At 34.0% G+C, this 8,843-nt stretch overlaps 1 protein-coding gene across 7 annotated transcripts in view; it reads right to left on the reverse strand.

Moving 5' to 3' along the window:
- CEP128 (centrosomal protein 128) overlaps nucleotides 1-8,843 on the reverse strand; it is a 667,241-nt gene that overhangs the window by 144,744 nt on the left and 513,654 nt on the right. The gene's annotated exons all lie outside the window — the stretch shown is intronic.

An 8,843-nucleotide genomic window follows, 5' to 3' on the forward strand; every position in this document is an offset into this window, starting at 1 on the left:
TGTGTGCACATGTGTACAGACCTCTCCCTTTCTTTTAATAAATAGTAGCAAGCTAAATATCTGCCATTTTTATTTAAATATGTAAATTTTTGATCCACATGGAACTTATTTCATTGAAAACAGTGAAGTATGGGTAATACTTCATCTGTTCTTTCCAGATAGAAGACTATTTGCCTCAAAATCATTTACAGATTTTACCAATCTTTCAACATTTAGCTGAAATGAAACCTTATTGGGAATTAAACTCTATATATTTATTTGTGCACAACTGAAATACAAATATTTTCATGATCTGTTTGTCTAGTCATTTTCTATACCACTAATTTAATATCACTTTATGTTTTGATTAACTCAGAAGAGTTTTAAAACATTAACAATGTATTACACAGTAGGTGACAGAGAATGCTAAATGCAGCATTATCTTATAGATGCTAGAAACTATAGTTTATAGGCTATTTTCATAAATTCTGAATCTTAAATAATTACATATAAAATGGGAGAAAATCTTTGATCTAACAAACAAGTAAAAAACATGAACACAATATTGACGTACAGGTGAGGAAACAGATATTTTCATTCATTCATTCTGGGAATGTAAAGGGGTAAACTCTATCAAAATTATTAGTAATACACATCCTTGATTTACCAAGTCTTCCTCTACGAATTAATTCCACAGCTAAGAGACATATTTATACTTGTGAAAAATGACATATATGATTGTTCATCACTGCAGTTGTTACTCACAGCAAAAGCTGGGAATATTAGAACATCTTACATTCATATTAATAGGGAAACTTGTTAAATAAATAATGATATTTTCACACAGATAAATTTCTAGAGAGTTTTTAAAAAAGAATGAGGAAATGGACTAGCACAGAAAGATCTCCAAGCAATTGGAGGTAAAATGAATAAAAAAGAATGGGTAAACATGAATACAGAAGAATATGTATTTTTATTTGCTTAGCTATGCATAAGTTATTTCTGGCAGGATGCATAAGAAAAAGAGTGAGCAACCGTGTGGCAGAGGAATAAGATGATAGTAAGACTTTTTAATAAATCCAATAATTTATTGTCATAGTTTTAAACCTTGGAATCAATGGTAAAACATTAAGTATTTATTAGCAATCTTTTTACTACAAGAGCTGTTTTGTTATTACAGTATTCAGTTCAGCTTTAGTAAATATTAAAAGACTAAAGAAAAAAGATGAAAAATCTTACATTGCCAGGAAAATGTTTTTTAATCTAAGGTAAATTTTAGTTTAGAATGAGAAAGAAAATTAATTACAGATTATGGATTATGGTCAAGTAAACCAGCAGTGAAATTTAGAGAAAGGTATCAAAAGGAAATACATGGTTAATTCAACTTAGCACTAAAACCATATTTTAGGTAACAGTTCTTTTAAAATGAAAACATCTTGATGAAATTACAGCTTCATTTCAAGTACTCCTCAAAGTTAAATGACAAAAGAATATTAAATATTTTAAATAGAGAAACCAACAAACATTGTTCTTAAAAGCTTAAAAAATAAAAGTACCCACTAGTGCAGTGATGACTATGATCCTGCTGCTTAATGTGGTACAAACCATAAAAGTACAGTATGTTTTTTAGCTAATTCAAAAAAATGGCAAACTTTTTTTCACATCTTCTTGGTAGATTTCTGAATTCTTTTATTGTCTCTGACGAAGTTATATTAAAATCATCTCAAAAATTTCAAAATGACTTGGTAAAAGAAGTGAAAGAAGGAATATACACACACATATACAATGAAGAATGAAAAAGAAGAATTTTAAATTCTAAGATTAGGTAAACTATGACATTAATTTGATCAATGTACTTTTCTTATGCATAAAACCCTCGGTGATTACTACCTTAGGTCTTACTAGATCATAACACTATGATTCTTACTCACTTATTAAGAAAATGACCTGAATTTTCATTTGAGAGCTAACCAGAATAACAATTAATAAAAAATCACTGGATGATTATATTCTTTCGGAGTCCATAAATTACTATACTAAATCCTGGTAACTGAAGGCAAATTGGTATATAAAAACACTAATAATCAAAACTAATCCAAATTGGAAAAATAAACCTAGTGATATTTAGATACCTTAATTATATCAGTGAAAATTAAAATAAAAACATATCCCAAGTTATAGTTGATAATACTGTATCAACTGAAAGCATTTTTAATAGTATTTTCCCAAATCACTATCCAAATAACACTTTGTAAGAGATAGCCCATGTTTAATGGCCCATGTTGAAATACATAAATAAATATATAATGCCTATTTATCTTTCTAAAAATCAATTCTAATTGGTTTCATTATATGATTAAAAGTAATTATGACATAAGAAGCAAGCTACCAAGGGATAAGAATAGACTGGAACATAGAGCAGAAGATAGGAAAAAGGGGTTTTCAGGAAATAGTTCTTATGATGGGCAGGTTGAGATATATGCAAATACAAGTATGCCCATTTATTATCATAAAAGAGAAACTTCAAAGAAAGCCATTTAACTGTTCATATAAGGAGCTAAGCCCATTTAATAAAGAAAAGGTGCTTACAGATAGCATTCTATACATAATTTTCAATAGTAAAATTATTTGTTTCAATAGTAAAATTCTTGAGAAGACTATATTTTTAAATAATAGGGGGAAATCATGAATAACGGGAAAAATATGTAAGAATTAAAGAGCAAGATACACAAAAGACAAAATGAAATGAGAAGAAAAACATTGAGATGGCTAAAAAGAAAGGATGGAGAAGAAAAAGAGGATGAATTGCTCTCAAAGGACAAAAGACTTACTCAGAAGTGATATAGTTCTTCTGTTTTATAGAACTATATAGTCATTACCATTATATAACCTCCTTATCGCTAAGGGCAATGGACAATTTCCTTCCTTACTGGTATCTCTGCAGCATTTGACAAAGCTGACATTTGGATACTGGAAACTCGTTCTTTCCTTGGCTTATGCGACACTGAAGCTCTCTGAAGATCCCGCCTATCCTTTACTCACTCTTCCTTCTCGGTAAGGCTAAACCTTAAATATTAGTGTTTCCTGGATTCTGTAGTTAACTTCTCCTCCTTTTTTCATTCTATACACTTTTCCTGGGGGATCTCCATAATACCAGTATTGATTACCTCTAACATACAGCATCTAGTGCCATACTGGGGACACAATTTGTTGAATATTGGAATTCACCTTTTTGTTCAAGTCAAAAACTGGGAATGATCCTAGACTCCTCCATCTCATTTACTCTCAACATCCAGTTAATCTTCCAATAATATTGACTTTATCCCCTTATATTTTCATATCTGCCCATTTCTCAATTCCAGTTGTCACAATCTTAGTTCAGCTTCCTCTCTCCTCATCCTCCAATGTTAGTTATTAATCGAATGATCTCCACTCTGTAGCCACAATGCTTTTCATTACACACAGTTTTCCTTAAATGAAAATCCTTTAATGGCTCACCATCAGTTTCAGGAAAAAAAATATTCTAATTCTTCAGGTTAAAATCCAGGGCCTTTGTAGATCTGGTTCCAAAGTACCACCAGCATGATTTCAGACCCCATGCCTTACTTCCAGCCATACAGAATCCTTTGCCCATCCACACAGGCTGCTTTATGAATCCTTGGTGTTCATAATTCTTCACCTTTTCTGAATGCCTTTCTTTGCCTGCTAAATTCTACTCAAACTTTAAACCTCAAATATAGTGTCATCTACTCTAAGAATCTTTTCCCTTAAATCCTAGTATAACATGAATTTTTACTATGCTTCCATAGAAATCTGCTCATCTAATAGTATTCCTCTTCCTACTATGATATCACTAATTTGCACATCCACTTTCCTACCAGACTATAAACTCCTGAGTGCATACCACATCTTTTTCTTTATATTTTTTTACTAAAAAAGTATAAAATGCACATAGAAAAGGTTATTAAATATACAGCTCAATGAAGTATCACAGGTGTACACCTGTGTAACTACTGCAGAAAGATCGTATATTATTTGACTTTGCCTCTTCGGTGTCTATATACAATAAGCAGTTAATAAATATATGATAAATGAATAGAAACAAATGACATTAATCAGGTTTAAAGTATATTAACCATTGCAATAAATAGGCCCAGAGCTATAATCCAATGGTCAGATTTCAGATACTAAAATAAAATATAATTTATAATGGGGAAATTGTATAGTCAAGGAAACTAACAGCAGCATAGAACTGAAATTTGCAACTTGAAAATGCATGATGTTAAATAACAACCTTGCCCTCAAATAAAAAATATAAAGAGCTTTGCATCAAAACCCAGGAAATATGAGGGTCCATCAAATGATGGATTTTTGTCAGCAAACAATTTTCTGGGCTAGCCAGTTACATGAAACAGTTATAGAAGATTTCTAAAAGTAAAACCCAAAGATAAACAATATATTAGCAGCTAAGTAACTCAGCTTCTCAACAATGAATATGTCAAAAGTATTCATGAAAATGGAACCACTACCCATCTATCCCTTCTACTTGAGTAGAAGTGGGAGACTGTAATCAAGGTGGGAAATGGAAGTGCTACAGAGACATGGAGAGTACAGCACCGAGAGTCAATTGCTAAAAAGTGACAGCAGCAGACAGGCCTACCGGCGTACAAGAATGAAAAAGAGATTCTCTCAATTTATGTAAAAAAAAGCCTGCAGCCTAGAAGGCTAAAAAGTAGAAGTTTACATATAGAAAAGTTATACAAGAAAGAGCAGCAGCTGGTAACCAATGCGACAAACTACCTAAGTACTGCATTTAGAAAGGGATTATGGTCACCTGTGCCCTGTTCAATTTTGCTCTTGTTCATGGGGAATAGCATTCCTACCAGACTCAAATAATTATTTAACAAAACTTCAAAATCTGCTTTCAAATTTCAGTATTATAATTTTACTTTCTTGATAGTTCATTCAGTGACAACTATAATACAAAAGAAAGATGCTTAATAGGCATCATCACAGTGACAAACACAATAATAATAGTTAAAACTTATGAGTGCTTACTTTACTCCAGACACTGTGTTAAGGGTATTCATGAATTTCTTCATTTAATTCCCACTCAGTTAAATAGGAACTACTATTTCCCCCATTTTATAGGGGAGAAAACAGGCTAAGAGAGAAAGTCACCTTCACAACTGAGAGCTGGCAAAGCTGGAAAACAAATCCAGGTTTGACTTCAGAACCTGCACTTTTCTATATTATATTAAATTAACCAAATTCTAATGATTTCTTTTTTAGTGATACAAATATTTTCAAAACCAAGCATTCATATTTCTCTTCACAAAGGATGTCCAAGGGATTAAGAAGTAAATAGCAGAAGGGTCATGTAAGATGTCAAAATTTCCTTCAGTTCTCCCAATATCAGTTATGAATGTTTAAAATCTATATCCCTAAAAATCATAAACTGCTATATGGAACCGGACTGAGGGAAAAAGTGGCAAATTTAACAGTCTGTAGTTTAAAAACTAATTATAGGGTGGGCCACGGTGGCTCAGCAGGCAGAGTTCTTCCCTGCCATGCCAGAGACGCGGGTTTGATTCCCAGTGCCTGCCCATGCAAAAACAAAACAAAACAAAACAAACACTAATTATAATGATGGCCTTTGAATCAGATTGTCAGAGTTGCAAAGACATTCAGAAATTACATTTAAAAAAAGAGGAAAAACTGAAACCCAGGAAGAATAGGTAATGTAATGAATGGTCCCATTCGCTGGTCAGTCCCAAAACAAAGTCTACAGACTTTTTAAATCATAGTACAATTATCCTTTCTGTTATATCACATGGCCTGAGAGGAAATCATCCAGTCTCCTAAACCAAAAACCTCCAATGGTTGGGTTGGCAATTTTGCAAGCAACAGGCTATTTTATAACCACAGAAGAACAAATTTCCAAGTAAGTAAACAGGCCCAGCTATCACATGAAGGATGCTTTGACAGCAAACAGACCTGGATTCAAATTCAATACTGATTCACTGGGGCAATCACTTAACCTATGTACCATCTCTTAAAAGAAAAAAAAAAAAAACAAAAATGGAGAGGGTGGAGTAGATTGCTGTGCCTGTTTGAAAGTATTACACACTCCAGAACAGCCTTGTTTTAACACTGATTCAATCTTGTGGGGGCAGGTATTTCTTTTAACCCTGATTCAGTATCGTAGGGAGGAAACTTTCTTATTAAATTATCTCCACCAGATGTGGTATACCCAATTGTGGGTGTGACCTTTTGATTAGATGGAGATGTGACTCTACCTATTCAGGATGGTCTTGATTCATTTACTGGAGTCCTTTAAGAGAAGAAACATTTTGGAGAAAGGAGAGAGCCACAGAGAGAGAGCTGACAGAAAACTTCAGAGCAGAGCTGACAGGGAGAGAAAAGAGACACAGATGTTTGGAGATTCCTGGAGCCCAGAAGACATTGCCATGAGATGTTAAACAAGCCAGGATCTGGAGAGACCAAGGGAAGCCAAGAAATGAAAGCCAGCCTCAGATAAGCAAAGTGAGGAACCCTCACAGGAACAGAGGCTAAAAGAAATGGAGCCCAGGAGCAAGGGACCAGCAGATGCCAGCCATGTGACTTCACAGGTGAGAGGTGTTCCAGACACATCAGCCTTCCTTGAATTAAGGCATCTTTCCCTGGATGCCTTAATTTGAACATTTTTATAGGCTTGGAACTGTAAACTTTCAACTTATTAAATTCTCTTTTTAAAAGCTGTTCCAGTTCTGGTATATCGCATTCCAGTAGCTTAAACTAAAACAACTGGTAATAACTACTCATACGATCATTACAATTATTAAATAGAAAATATGTGAAAGTACCTAGCATAACACATAGAACATCTTTGTTCAAAATGCACACTTCTAAAAACTAAGTGTGGTATATAGTTTAAAGCAGTGGCTCAGTAGTAAGGTTGTGTGAACTGAAACTCCATTTAATAGGCATGTAACTTTGTAAGTCAAGCTACTTACTTCCCATACTGTAGCTTTTTCAACTGTAAAAGGGGAATGGGACATTTCTAAGGATTTAGCCAGATAATGCCCATAAAGTATTTAGTTTACCATCCTAAGAAATGGCACGCATTCAGTGAATGAATTATCTTGAGTCTATTCTATAACATGCAAGAACCATAAGTATTTAATATTTCCATTTATTTTTATTCTGTATAAGGCACTACCTCAATACCTTTGCTTCAGTTTTTATTTCCATATCATTTTTAATGAAGATTTAAAGAACCTGTAGTCCTCAGGTAATTGGGGTAAATGTCACAAAGAATCTACCATAAGAAAAAGAAAACTGAGGGCCACACACCTATTAGTGGCATCTTATTTCCAAATTTAAAACAGATCACAATTTGCATTCATCGTTCAAGATAAGATCAATAACAGCATGAATAATTTAACTCAGGGCTCTGGCAAGAAGGTTGCTTTAGTTATCTATGCTAGCAGCCCTCCTACTATACACTTGGAGAAATACCGATTAAAACAAAAACATAGTTGAGTTCACAAGAAAGAAAGAGAAGTGCCCAAATGAACGAAGTCAATTTGGTACAAACAAGTTGTTATTGCAGTAAACCCTGAGGTGGGGATAGTGTTGTGTGGAGGGTTTATCAAACACGAAGGTAGGCCTAACAGTTAGACTTTAATGCCCATTAGGTAACAGGAGATAAGGCCTTGTTCCCATCCTGAATGAGGCAAGAAATGGGAACTCAGACTCTTGCAAGAGGCTATGATTCTAAGGCCTACTTACCAAACTTTAGCATCCATAAGAATCAGATCACCTGGATGGTTTGTTAAAAACCAGATTCCTGGCTACACACTCTCAGAGATTCTAATTCAGCAGGTCTGATAATCTGGATCTCTAAATAAGCTCCCTGGCAATGGGATGATGGTGGTCCGCAGACTTAACTATATGCAGCACTGGTCTAAGGACTGTATCATTAGTGAACTGGGCCCTACAAATTGTCTTCCCTGGGGCAAATGATAAGAAAGCATATCTCTCACCAGGATTCCTATGTTGTGTAGTGGATTGGAATAAAGAATATATTTCCTGGATGGCATATAAGTGTGATATCTGAAGAATTAACATTGAAAAATTGCTCCTTGGATTGGGGATTCCTCTGAGGTATATTGAAGAAAGACAAGTTTCCTCTGTAGGGAAATTTTCACAAGTTAAATGATATGAAATGGCCACTTAGATTAATTGACAAACAATAATTACAAAACACAAGGAAATATTTACCATGAGCAAAAGTAAGACAGAGGAAGACTGGTATATCTAAAACATCAAATTAGAGAAAAATCTGAAAAAGCCTATACAATAAAAGTTTTAAATTTGTGAAAGATACACACTCACATGAAGGAATAGAAAGCGTAAGAAAAGAACTTCTGGAAATGAAAACATAACAATAGTCATTACTACCAAAAAAATCTATTACTCAGATTTTAGTGTAGTAATAGAAGAATTAATGAACGGGAAGAGCTGTCTAAAGAAATTACCAAAACAATGCACAGAAGGATAAAAAGATAAAGGATACTAAAGAGTAGTGAAGGTATATTAAGGACAGGCTAACATTCCAAAATGTGGCTAAAATGGAGTTCCGATAATTGACTAATGAGAGAAGAAGGAAAAGCAATTTTAAAAGATAATGGCTACCTGCTAAATATCCCATTCCACAGCCACGGCTGCTGCCTCCTGAAGGTGGAAAGGATGAGCTGCACCTCGGCAGCTGTTAATGCCTGCACCGCCTATTTCAGTGTGTGGTGTCTACCTGAAGAACGTTTTACTTTAAAAGGAAAGATGCTGTCTCAAATGATAAG

The sequence above is a fragment of the Tamandua tetradactyla genome, chromosome 12 (assembly GCF_023851605.1).
Source record: "Tamandua tetradactyla isolate mTamTet1 chromosome 12, mTamTet1.pri, whole genome shotgun sequence".
Classification (NCBI taxonomy): Eukaryota; Metazoa; Chordata; class Mammalia; order Pilosa; family Myrmecophagidae; genus Tamandua; species Tamandua tetradactyla.